The following is a 13,553-nucleotide window of genomic DNA, read 5'->3' on the forward strand; positions in this document are numbered from 1 at the left end:
AGTCTTTAATAAAACAGACACGCAAGGTCAATTTAAGACAGACACCCCTTGATTTCCAAATAACCTGGAGGTGTTTTTAATAAATCCTGAATATCGATGTGAACTGAACAACACCGCAGAGGCAGAGGCTGTACATGGACAAATTGACAGTTATTGGTATGCTGCAGGGTTATGACCATCGACTAGTTGCTAGCTGGTAAATGACTTGTTGACCTATTATGCCTATTGAGGTTAACTAGCATAAGTCAGTGGTGCTAGTATGCACAGTAAATGGTGAAAATCAGACACCGTCACAATTTGGACAATAAACTGTCCCAGGAATAATTGCAACAAACAATATTAAATGTCACTTTAAGACTATTTTACATCAATGATACACATTTGCAGAGAGCAATGATTATTTATTAAATATTATGTCCCTTTTTACAATATTTAATATAAGTCTCAGGTGTCCCCAGAATTTATCTGTGAAGTTTCAGCTCAAAACACCCCACAGACTATTCTATAATTTATTATATCATGAAACATTTGTTTGATTTTGATTATCATGTCTATCATGCTGAAATCATAAGTTTTAAACCATATTAGTTTAAACTTCTGATACTCGGTTTTCTGAGCGCACACATCCAAAGCACACACATATATTAAGTATACTTATATATAATATAAATATTTGGGCTGCACAACTAATCGAATTTCTACAATTGCAAAGATATAATCGACAATTACGATTTTTGTCATAACCATGCAGCCCTAATAAATATATATGCATGTCAATACAATGTAAATATTTTCAAAATATACTGTGTGTGTATTTATATATACACAAATATAAACATATTTGTGTATATATATACAACATATAAAATAACACTTATTTTGGATGCGACTGATCACGATTAATCATTTGACAGCACTAAAAAAAAAAGTAAAAAAAATGCTCCCAATCAAATTCTCTGTTCTGTTAGCTCCTCTTCATCCAGCTGTTTTGGAAAACAAGAATGCTCGAATAAAAGTGTGTCCAATCTTTAGTTTGGCAAATTCTGTGTTTAAGAATTGTTCTGAAAAGAATATCATAACCACAATGAAACCCACTGACGCATCCCTCTATTAACAAAATGAGCCTCTAACCTTCTGTTATATGATTCCCCTTGATTAATTGCCTGTGCCAAAATTGCAAGAATAGGTGGCTTCAGTCTAACAGTCAGCTGGTATTCTGGCTGGCATGAAATCACACCTGCTGATGCCAACATCAAAACGAGTGGTTTGCGGCGGCTCAACAGCAAGAGAGTGCCAAGAGCAGAGGGGGGGATCATTACCTGCCATTTATTAGACTGACTGTGCCAATATGCTGCAGCCAACGTGAGTCATCTGAACACCTGCACAAACTGAGACACAATCTCATGCCTGTATGAAGATTCATGACCTGACGCTCCCAACACAGCAAAATCATGTGCTTTTAGAAGTGGCAATCACTCATACAAACTCATTGATATGCAAAACATGAAAATGATTCAGCACTTCATAAAGTTTCATCCAAGTTTAAAAGGTTCTTTCAAAGTTGAGCCAGCTTTTCTAATCCATGTCCAGGCCTGGGGAATAATACTGATTTCAATACTAATTGCATTCCTTCCATTAAAAAGTAGTGATACCTTTGAACGCAACATTCGATATTTGCCTCTCCTCATTAAGTTTGTTACAAATGGGCATTTCATTAACATGTCCGCTGCTCTCTCATCTACGGCTGCACACTGCCAGTTAATGAGGATTAAAGTTAAACGGGTTTACAGTCATTAGAAGGTTGATCGATTTCAGAGCAGCACAGACAGCAACAATGTTTCAGAATATTAGGAGGAAGGTAAAGAAGTTAGGACAACAGCAGTAGGAAAGCAAAAAGGGTTTAAAAAATAAAATTATATTGCTTTTAACTGTGGATCCTGCTTGGAACGGTTTTCCCATATTTAATCACTCATCTTACAATAATATTGTTTAATTGTAAAGGTACAATAATCCAGTTTTAAACTTGGTTGGTCGTAGTCAAGAATGAGTATAAGTGAAATGAGTGTAATGCAATTTTCTCTTGAAACAAATTAGTGTCTTAAAATTAATACTTGTATTCAGCAAAAACGCATTACATTTACAATTTTAGACATGTTTATATGATTAAAAAAATAAATAAACTGCATTTTCGCCTGACTATTCTGCTAATTGCAACAAGGAATGCAGATTTTATATTATAATTAACATTAACATCATGATTTTCTGTAAAGCTGCACTGAACCAATGTGTATTGTGAGAAGTACTGAAATGAAATTTGACTTGACATTCTAGGCTATTACAAAGAATCCTGAAAAATCCACCAGTTTCCACAAATATTAAGAAACACGACTGATTTTAATATTGATAACTGAATAATAATAATAATAATAATAATAATAATAATAATAATTAATATTATTATTATTATTAGAGCACTGAATCAAGATTTGAATGGTTTCGTGAAGACTGGCTGCAGAAAAGATTTGGCATCACAGAATAAATTACATTAAAATATATTTTAAAAATAAACTTTAAATTGTAATATTTCACAATATTAATTCTTACTGTATTTTGATCAAATAAATGTGGTCTGAGCATAAAACACCAAAAACTAAAAATGTAAACATATATGGACGTAAAAAAGCCTTAACTATAAGCATATTAAAATATCAAAGAGGTTATATAAAAATAAATAAATAAAAGTTTGAAAAACTCCAAAACAGTAGTACACATTAAATGATCTACTCAATTTTAATAGAGCCTGTATGTTATGCAGAGTGAGATAAATTGCATAACAATGGTGACAGAAGTAAGCAGCAGGAGGACAGGAATAATAAGTATATGAGGAATTTTAATGCAGTACTGCCTGAATTTTACCTTTGCAGCACTCATCCTGGTTGGGATCATGCACCTGAATATATCTGTATATACTGCCCTCTAGTGGGACTGTGAACCAAGCACTGTGTAACCAGGGTGACAATGCCCTGCACAGGCACACCAGATCCAAATCATAGCTTCCTGTCACCACAACAGCCGGGCAGGGTGGGCTAACTGCTGTTCGCTAAGTGCATTTCCTGTTTTCAAGCAGCGTTTCCGAAACATGAATGAGAATACTGACCGGAGTAAAACTGGGCTTTTTTCAATGGACTGGAGAGAAAAAAAACCTAGTGAGCTAAAAAGCATTGTTGGGTATTTCTGGCTCTAAAAATACCCAACAAAAATACTGCTGTCTCAGAACATACCTATTGTGCCTTAAAAGAACATTCCAGGTTCATTTTATAATCAATAATACAAGTTGTGGCATAATGCTAATTACTACAGAAATAAATATTTTACACAACCACATTTTAAGCAGCCATTACTCCAGTCTTCAGTGTCACATGACCACTATATAATATGCATATTTGTTGCTCAAGAAACACTCATTATCAGTATTGTTTTGGAAACCATAACACTTTTCAGTATTCTTCAATGAGTTTACAGCTTTTGTAACATTATAAATGTCTTTACTGTTCCTATACACTTTTGTTATCATTTAAAACCAGAAATGTGAATCTTTTATTTTTTTACAAAAGCACATTATCACATTCTGTTAAAAACAATTCTAATAGTGTAAAAAATAATAATAATAATTATTATTATTATTACTATATATACAAATTAAACTTTAAAATTAGTGGAAACTGAAAGTGTACAAATAAAAGCCAACTGAAAATATTAATAAGCACTGACACACTTTCAACGGCTCCATCAGTAAGATAATAACATATAAAACTAAAAAAAAAAAAAAAAATCAAATGAAGATTTTTAGACTAAAAATATATCTGTTCAAGTATTCACTCCTCTCAAACTATACGAAGATGAACAGCCAAGTGTTTGGTGTTTACACCTCAGTTAAAGTCAAATTACATGGATATTACATCACATTTACGGTTAGAAGCTTGAGAGATGAACTCATTCGAAAACCCCTGAAGACTTGACTGCTGTAAGCCAAACTAAGAACAAAGGATGTAGACAAGCTGAAGTCAGAATGACTGGGACTTCAACAGAGCAGAAACAGTCTCGTCCAGGAGAGACTCATATGGCACTGACCCACAAATGGCTCAAAGCTGGACTTGCAAGTGAGGTGGTGTGTGGTGTAGTGGTTAAGGCAAGGACACACCAAGCCAACTTCAAAGAACTAGTGGTGACAAAAGCAGACTCAAACCCTGTTCAGACTACAGCCGACTGCTAACATGTGCATTCTGCGCCTGCACGAGAGGAATTAACGGTCTATATCAGCAGCTAGCAATATTCATCATTCAAATGGAGAAACCAAAACAAGGATATATGAGAGATACATATATACAAAATATAAACAAAACAGCACTTGTTTACCATTTGGAATATAAGTTAATAACTGTATTAATTTTAAGCAGCTCATGTTGTTATGAAAATATTCACATATTGGAATGCATGGGTAAGACCATATCTGTGCCCCATTCATTTACTTGCTCATTTTCATCACTTTCGCTTTAATTCTGGCTTGCTAAACTGAACATCCAATCAGATGTGCACTCAACATGTTTAAGTGGGCAAACTGCCACCTATGTGAGCCCAACAAGAGCCAATGTGTGGAATACACCAAAAAACTAGCCTGACAAACTCTCGCTAACAGCCTGACGCTGTGTCCCGGGCCTTAAAAGTTCAGACAGGGATGATTAAAAATGGACAGTTGGACTGCAGCACGATGGAGTCGAGCAGACCTAATGGCTACCATCAGAGGCCTCTCCTGTGAACCACAAAGGGAAATCTTGAATTATTAAAGAGGAATGAATAGAAGAACAGGCAAAATGAAAGGGAAACACTGCAGAGGTTCAGGGTTTGACCGTTACACTTGTGTTACACTTAGCGATTTTGTAAATGAGGATCACAAACACTACCAGATTTTAAACTGCACATTCGCATACTAAATAGTAGGGCTGCGTAAAAGAAAAATATCGATAGCTTGTTTTTATTACATTCTCATTTTAACAAAAAAGATATTGATTCTTAAAACCCAAGAATTTGTCTTGAATTTGCATTTGTCTTTTTTCTATTTTTACTTTGCACTTTTTGTTAGAAAATGTTTATTTACTATTTATTCAAATTTTTTAAGGTATCTAATATTTTGATAATTTCCATGATCTAAATGTTCTGAAGCATTAAGTGTTTGTTGTCAGTTGAAATTTTGAAGGCCTTCTTGCATTATTATGCTGTTATATTATGCTTATACCTTCAGTGACGTAAAATGATCTTAAAATGATAATAATATCGCTTATTGCAATTATTGATGGGACAATATATAGTACAACAAAAAGTTGCTATCATTACAGGCCTAGTTGTGGCACTGTTTAACGGTACATTCACACGGGGCGTCGGCGTCAACACTTGATGGAGGGCGTTTCTGAAGCTTGGTGCTGACGCAACCGTCATACTGACAACAGCCAATCACATTAGTTTTCTGGTGTTGTATGAACGCAATTGGCTAGTGTCTCCACTACGGTATTTGCATAAGGCTATCTGATTGGCTGTGATGGCGCTTGAAAATTTTCAACTTCTGCTGTGAAAAGGTTGTTATACTGACTATCCACTGGGGGAAATATATATATTTAAAAAAATGATGTGCACTGATAAACCATAAACAGTAAGACCAGTAGAGTTTGAGGAAGCAAACAGGGTCAATCAGGATTTCATGTTGCCTTTATGCACTATCTGCGGGAATCCCTCAGAGACTCACACTCTTTAGTCCATTTGTGCTGTCTGCATATTTATACATTAAAAAAAATAAAAATAGATGCTTATCAAATCATACTGTGCAGCTCATACTGCATTCAGAGCGTATGTATAATTCATCACTATAACATTTCATATTAAGGGGCCATCAGCCGCTTTCTACCCCTGTCATTTCTCTTACAATTTATTGCGGACTCTCTCTCAGCTCAACACATCTTTTTAAAGCAAGGTATTATAAACAGCCCAGTGGCCTCTAGCAGTGCAGCTCTTTAAAAATTCATCAATGAAAGAGCTTTCCCCTTTTGCACCATATCAGTTTACCTTTAATTCACAAAAGCGTGACGAGACATACATTATTAACCAGTTGCTTGATCGGCCAAGCACAAAACTCCCCCCAAGCAAATGCAGAGACACAAAAACAAACATGGACCCTTGAATATGAAGCTGCCTGTCTCACAAAAATCCCTCTTTAGTGTATCAGGGCTACACACTGTGGGTCTTGTGACCAACATTGAGGGGAAGTGTGAAAGGTCACTTCCTTGCTTCAACACCAAGGACAATGGGTGGCTGGGTGGGTCTCTCCACCTTTATTTTCTTCCTCCTGTCTTTCATCCTGTGAATGGTACAGCCATCCCATCCGAGAGAAGACAACAAATGGTGGTGAGTGTTCTGAATGGACTGCTCGTCTCAAAAGCATTCGTAGCAACCGTGAAGGTACCATATCTAAAGCTTCAAAGCACAGTATCTAAAAGCACAAAATTGATTATAAATTCAGAACAAACATGGAGATTGATTTTTAGGCCAAGTAAAGAGAAAATTAAAACAAACAATCAAAATTCAAATCAGATGTCAATCAGTAAATGAATCTAAATAAATCTTGGAAAACTGATTGGAAAGATTCAAGTCACTGGGATGAATCCGTTACCACCAATATTTGCAGATGGAATCTAATTACTGCCAAACTACCCATAATCTCAAACAAAAACCAAAGTAGGATCAACGACTGCAACAACAGCATGTCTGGTACACCATAAACAGAGAAACATGGAGGGGGGGGTTATAAATACAGGTGCATCTCAATAAATTAGAATGTCATGGAAAAGTTCATTTATTTCAGTAATTCAACTCAAATTGTGAAACTCGTGTATTAAATAAATTCAATGCACAGAGACTGAAGTAGTTTAAGTCTTTAGTTCTTTTAATTGTGATGATTTTGGCTCACATTTAACAAAATTAGAATACTTCATAAGACCAATAAAAAAAAACATTTAGTGAATTGTTGGCCTTCTGGAAAGTATGTTCATTTACTGTACATGTACACTTGGTAGGGGCTCCTTTTGCTTTAATTACTGCCTCAATTCGGTGCGGCATGGAGGTGATCAGTTTGTGGCACTGCTGATGTGGTATGGAAGCCCAGGTTTCTTTGACAGTGTCCTTCAGCTCATCTGCATTTTTTGATCTTTTGTTTCTCATTTTCCTCTTGACAATATCCCATAGATTCTCTCTGGGGTTCAGGTCTGATGAGTCTGCTGGCCAGTCAAGCACACCAACACCATGGTCATTTAACCAACTTTTGGTGCTTTTGGCAGTGTGGGCAGGTGCCAAATCCTGCTGGAAAATTAAATCAGCATCTTCAAAAAGCTGGTCAGCAGAAGGAAGCATGAAGTGCTCCAAAATTTCTTGGTAAACGGGTGAAGTGACTTTGGTTTTCAAAAAAACACAATGGACCAACACCAGCAGATTACATTGCACCCCAAATCATCACAGACTGTGGAAACTTAACACTGGACTTCAAGCAACTTGGGCTATGAGCTTCTCCACCCTTCCTCCAGACTCTAGGACCTTGGTTTCCAAATGAAATACAAAACTTGCTCTTATCTGAAAAGAGGACTTTGGACCACAACAGTCCAGTTCTTCTCCTTAGCCCAGGTAAGACGCCTCTGACGTTTTCTGTGGTTCAGGAGTGGCTTAACAAGAGAAATACGACAACTGTAGCCAAATTCCTTGACACGTCTGTGTGTGGTGGCTCTTGATGCCTTGACCCCAGCCTCAGCCCATTCCTTGAGAAGTTCACTCAAATTCTTGAATGAATTTTGCTTGACAATCCTCATAAGGCTGCGGTTCTCTCGATTGGTTGTGCATCTTTTTCTTCCACACTTTTTCCTTTCACTCAACTTTCTGTTAACATGCTTGGATACAGCACTCTGTGAACAGCCAACGTCTTTGGCAAGGAATGTTTGTGGCTCACCCTCCTTGTGAAGAGTGTCAATCATTACTTTTTCACTTTTTTCCTTCTATACTGCCAAGTTAGATTTTCGGACTCCCAATCGAAGGGTTGTGAGTTCGAGTCTCGGGCCGGCAGGAATTGTGGGGGGGGGGGAGTGCATGTACAGTTCTCTCTCCACCTTCAATACCATGACTTAGGTGTCCTTGAGCAAGGCATCGAACCCCCAAATGCTCCCCGGGCGCCGCAGCATAAAATGGCTGCCCACTGCTCCGGGTGTGTGTTCACAGTGTGTGTGTGTGTTCACTGCTCTGTGTGTGTGCACTTCGGATGGGTTAAATGCAGAGCACGAATTCTGAGTATGGGTCACCATACTTGGCTGAATGTCACGTCACTTTCACTTTCACTTTCAATGATCGTCTTCTGGACAACTGATCTGCCAGTTGTCCAGAAGACAATCATTGACAACCACTTCAGTCTGTGTGCACTGAATTTATTTAATACACGAGTTTCACAATTTGACTTTCCACAACATTTTATATATGCGCAGATCAGCTCTAGTCTCTAACATCACTGAATCTGCTGTTAAAAATGAACCATCCATTCATCATATTGTCATGCAAAACTAAGAATTAGAACCATTGTAATGTGATAATCAAATACCGATATATCAGTGACAGGCTCATATCGGCCAATAATATTGGCTAAATTATATATCGGTTGGGTTCTAATCAACATACTACAATAGTTTCTAAAGAATTTTTGCAGAAGACAGAAGAGAGTAACAGAAGAGAACAAGTAGTAACTTACGATTCACACGTCTGGCAGCTCAGAGTCCTTCAGATGTGGTTCTCCACCTCTGACTTCTGTGAATGAAGAGAAAAATCCATTAAAGATCATCTAATTTCCTCTTGTTGTTATGAAGGATTGACAGACAAAACCTCTTCATTTCGTTCAAAATGCTGCAGAATAATGTGACACCTCATTTCTAGTAGGGCTGCACGATTATGACAAAAATCATAATTGTCGATTATTATCTTGAAATTGTAATTGCGATTATTAATTACGATTATCACAATTTACACTGAATGATGTTTATACCATTGTTTGATGCAACTGCATGCCATATTTTTACATGAAAATCAACCAGCTGAAAACACTAACTGAATAACCATTAGTGCTTTTCTATAGTATTAAGCCTCAAATGTCAAATATACAAAGGATTGGTTTCTTCTTTAAATTACAAAAAAAATAAAAAAAATAAATGAATGGTATTGTTATACTAAAACTAAAACAATGGAAAAACCCTTAATATAACATGTAAAAAGAAAAAAAACATATCTAAAGCACACAGAATAACATAGGTGGACTTTGAACGATTAATTGCCGCTTTGAACGATTACGTAATTGTTGCATCCATAGATGTAATGGCGATAAAAAATTTGGTTATTTGTGCAGCCCTAATTTCTAGTACATATTTTGATTTCTAGTATTGAATTCATCATGACATGGAAACACCGCTTATTTTCTAAACACGTTATTAATCTTATAGATCTTTCACTGCATTTATTATATCCCAACTTTAACATCGTGCTAGGAAGTGTTTGCATAAATCACAAAAGAGCCTCCTGCATGTCATGTGGGAAAAGTTGAATGATTGTGAACCCATGAAAGAAACTTAAGAATGCATTTTGGAAAATGATTGCATTGCAACGCTGTTTGTGCAAGTCCAGAACAGAGAGTTGCAATAAGGCAAAAAACGGCCGGTTGCCAATCGCGTAAAGGTCAAAGTATACTTTGGCCGCCCGCACACCTTCGGCATTATGTTATTTTCATCATCAAGTGGGCTCGCGGACAGCCGCGCCGCACCCCGTGGTACTGCGCATGTGCCGAGCTCATCTGCAGTTGAGTATATTTTTGAAAGCTGTGCGGACGCTGCTGTGCGCGAGATGGAAAGGAATGCTGAATGTGAAGTGTACCCAGGCCTTAAGTTCGGCCATCCTACACACACACGTGATTGACCGCTCGCTCACCCCAACAGAAGGAGGAGGGGTCAGTGTTACTCTCTACACTGCACTCAGCTTGAGGGATTCCTACTCTCTCAGTCTCTGAGGAGACATGGAAAACAGCGCATACCGCAAGAACAGTATAATGGAAAATATTAGTGGTTTTGAAACCGTGAAATTTTCAAATCGCGGTATACCTTGAAACCGGTAATTTCCCATGAACCACTTTTTTATATCCATGTAATCAGTGACCAAATATATAGTGAAAAACTGCACTCCATAATTTCTTCATCTTACCAAACAATGTTAACACAATCTCTCAAGAGATTGATCATTAGCATAATATTAAACGCAAATCTGCTGAACTGAATTAGTTTAGCATGATGCATTTGACAGCGTAATATACAGCACTTTTGTAGGGCAACCACGAAGTTAGCATCACCCTGGTAGCAACATACGATTTCTGCATTGGCTTTTAAATTGAAGAAAATTTTTGAACCTTACTCTTTTTTTAACCATGATGATCTTCACAAATGAACAACTTTTTGTGTGAATTTTAAAGCCTAAAGATTTAAGAAGATAAATATGGCTAAACAAACTAAACCATGGTCACTTGACTTTAATTTTCACAGCCTCGGAACAACTGCCTTTTTCAATGTGCAAATATCTTGAGCTTGTGTTAATCACAGACTCAGTTCAGGCATTTAATCAAAAACTCATTTAAAAAACCGTTTGACTTTTGGACAATGACAGCGCAAGTGTCAAAACATACATCCAGATTACACAGAAAATAAGTATGACCTGAAATGCACTCCATGATGCTGTTAAACAACACAGTAGGTGTAACCATAGAGAACAGGGGCCACTGAGAGGAAACCAGCTCATATACACTCCATTCACTGTAACTTATACCACAAGAAATGTTTTCATACACAAATTCCAACTTCTTTCACTCTGATCCCAGAGGTAACATGAGGACAGTCTACTTCCTGCTGGCTTAATACATGACAAAGACAGTAGAGTACACAAAAAAAATAAAAAAAAACTAGCACTGCAAGACTACATGGCATGTGACCATCTAAATGCACCTAGGGAGAGAAAAAAAATTAACAAAAAAATAAAAAATAGGTGCCTCATATTGAAACGAAAACATTTTCCCAGGATTTATCTCAAGAACCTTTTACAAAATCAACAACGAGGGGTTGAAACAGCATTGGGCAAGAGTAATGAATATTAGATAAGACACAAACAAAAGAACAACCGTTGGATAACAGTCTGCATTTAGTATGAGTGCAGTACAGCTGCCATGGGTTTTCCTCTGTACTCGGAGTCAACTCTACGCACCACATGAGTTCCCAAGCTTGACAAGTTTGATATTTTTGAGTGGAATTTGTTTCACAAGCAAATCTCTTATTTTTGTATGGTTCTACTTTAGTTGAATTCCTAGTGTAGTTAAAACCTTTTAAATCAATTTTTAAATCATTTTCACAGTTTTAAAATTCCTTGTTTTGTTGCGATTTTTTTATTATTATTTTCTTTTCTTTTATATAAAGCACTTAGAATTACCATTGTGTATGAAATGTGCTATATAAATAAAAAAAAAAAAACTTATGGTTAATCAAAATAGTAACTAAAAACTAAAAAAAAAAAAGAAATGCCAAATTTACAGTTTAAAAAAATAAAAACTGTAGATGAAAAAAATCTTTCTGCATTTTTCATTTTTTTCTACTTGTTACTTTACACTCTTTGTTAGAAAATGTTTATTTACTATTTATTCAAGTTTTTTAAGGTATCTAATATTTTGATAATTTCCATGATCTAAATTTTCTTAAAAATTGAAAGTTTGTTGTCATTGGGAAGTGTGTAGGCCTTCTTGCGTTATTATGCATTATGATTATATATTCAGTGGCATAAAATGGTCTTTAAAATGACAATAATATCGCGTATCGCAATTATTTCTGGGGAAATATATCGCACAACAAAAAGTTGTTATCGTGACAGGCCTATGTACAAAGTTTTCCTACAGTACATGTGACAATAGTTCTGGGCCTCTCCAGACAGATTAAATACAATAAAACTGTATAGCACTATAGTAATTTGCTGACATAATCCAATGGATAAGACTATTTGATGTCTTTAAATTGATATTATGGATAAGGTTTGAATTATATCAATGATTGACCCCTTTTCTTACATATTTCTGGTTTCCCAAATAATACACACTCAATTCCATATCAGGCAATACACACAGCAAAATCTTTGAGTAAGGCAAAATAGATATGTAAATAAATAAATGCCTACTAGCCTTCAAAACACTGGCAACGGACACCTGCTGTGACAAATTTCAATCTGGCTGAAACACTGTCACTTTCATGCAGAGAGACTTTTGCCAACACAAAATAGAAAATCAAACGGAACCCTTCTCCATTGGTTACTCGGCACCCGTCTAATCTTGGGCAAGTGATGTTTGTTTGTTTATTAAGTTTTTTACATGGCAAAAAAGTTCAGTATCATCCATAAGATTTACGTTATATAAAACATTTCAACTTAACATAAGATAGAAAATCTAAAATACATTTAGGTGGTACATTTTCAAATATTCCATGCAAGCATGTTTCTGAAAAAAAGCGTTTTCTAGCAGCATCATAAAAATTACAATTCAACAAAATATGCTTAATAGTCAAAGGAAATTTACATGAAAGACAAAGGAGGAACTTCGCCTATTAATAAAAACCCATGGGTAAGTCTTGAATGCCCCAGTCTACACCTAGTAAAGACAACTTGATCATGTCTTGATTTAAAATTATAGAAGCTACTTCTTTTTATACTAGGGTTTATTTCATACAGCTTATTTTTATTTCCATCCCATTCTTTCTGCCACTTATTAGTTATATATAAATTAATTACTGGTTTAAAACCAGAAGGTGGTTGGGCAAGTGATGTAATGTTATGTTCCCATGCCCACTCAGAGACAAAAGGCAAAGGAGGGTCATGTTCCTTGAAAGCCATGTAATGCACTCTTACACATAACTACTAACAGACAGCAGTTTAGCATAATAGTGTTGCTGTAAACTGAGGACATATGCCATCCACACCATGGAGAGATTGTCTGTTGAGAAACCTCAGCAAGAATTCTAAAATCCTGGTACAAGAGGTAACCGAGATATGGGACAACTTGGTCTCCTGACAACCCCTGATCAAAGTCACCTTGAGGATCAAATGGGGCTACAAAAGGCTAATTTAGGCCAACATCTCACCGTGAAAATAGAAGGACGGCTCTTAGACTAATCTGAACAAAATTTCCATAGTTGAATACAGAAGCAATGATTGTGTTCTGTATTTTTATAAATCTCATGGATCATAAGATGAATATGATGAACAAATCGATGCATCTACTAATTGCACTGGCACTTTAATTGGTCTTTCCCACCAATTTTAATTAAGACATAAGCTCAGAAATAATTAAAATCACATTCTATACAAATATTGCACTGCTAGTCTATAGCAGCTAGAGTATTGCAATGGTTAAC

General features: G+C 36.1%; 1 protein-coding gene across 1 annotated transcript in view; it reads right to left on the minus strand.

The window, feature by feature from the left end:
- LOC109062711 (F-box/WD repeat-containing protein 7) overlaps nucleotides 1-13,553 on the minus strand; it is a 158,262-nt gene that overhangs the window by 118,223 nt on the left and 26,486 nt on the right. The window contains exon 2 of the mRNA XM_042716248.1: nucleotides 8,828-8,883. The gene's annotated coding sequence lies outside the window, so the exon portion shown is untranslated. The remainder of the gene's footprint in view (nucleotides 1-8,827; nucleotides 8,884-13,553) is intronic.

Source organism: Cyprinus carpio, chromosome B1 (assembly GCF_018340385.1).
Source record: "Cyprinus carpio isolate SPL01 chromosome B1, ASM1834038v1, whole genome shotgun sequence".
Lineage (NCBI taxonomy): Eukaryota > Metazoa > Chordata > Actinopteri > Cypriniformes > Cyprinidae > Cyprinus > Cyprinus carpio.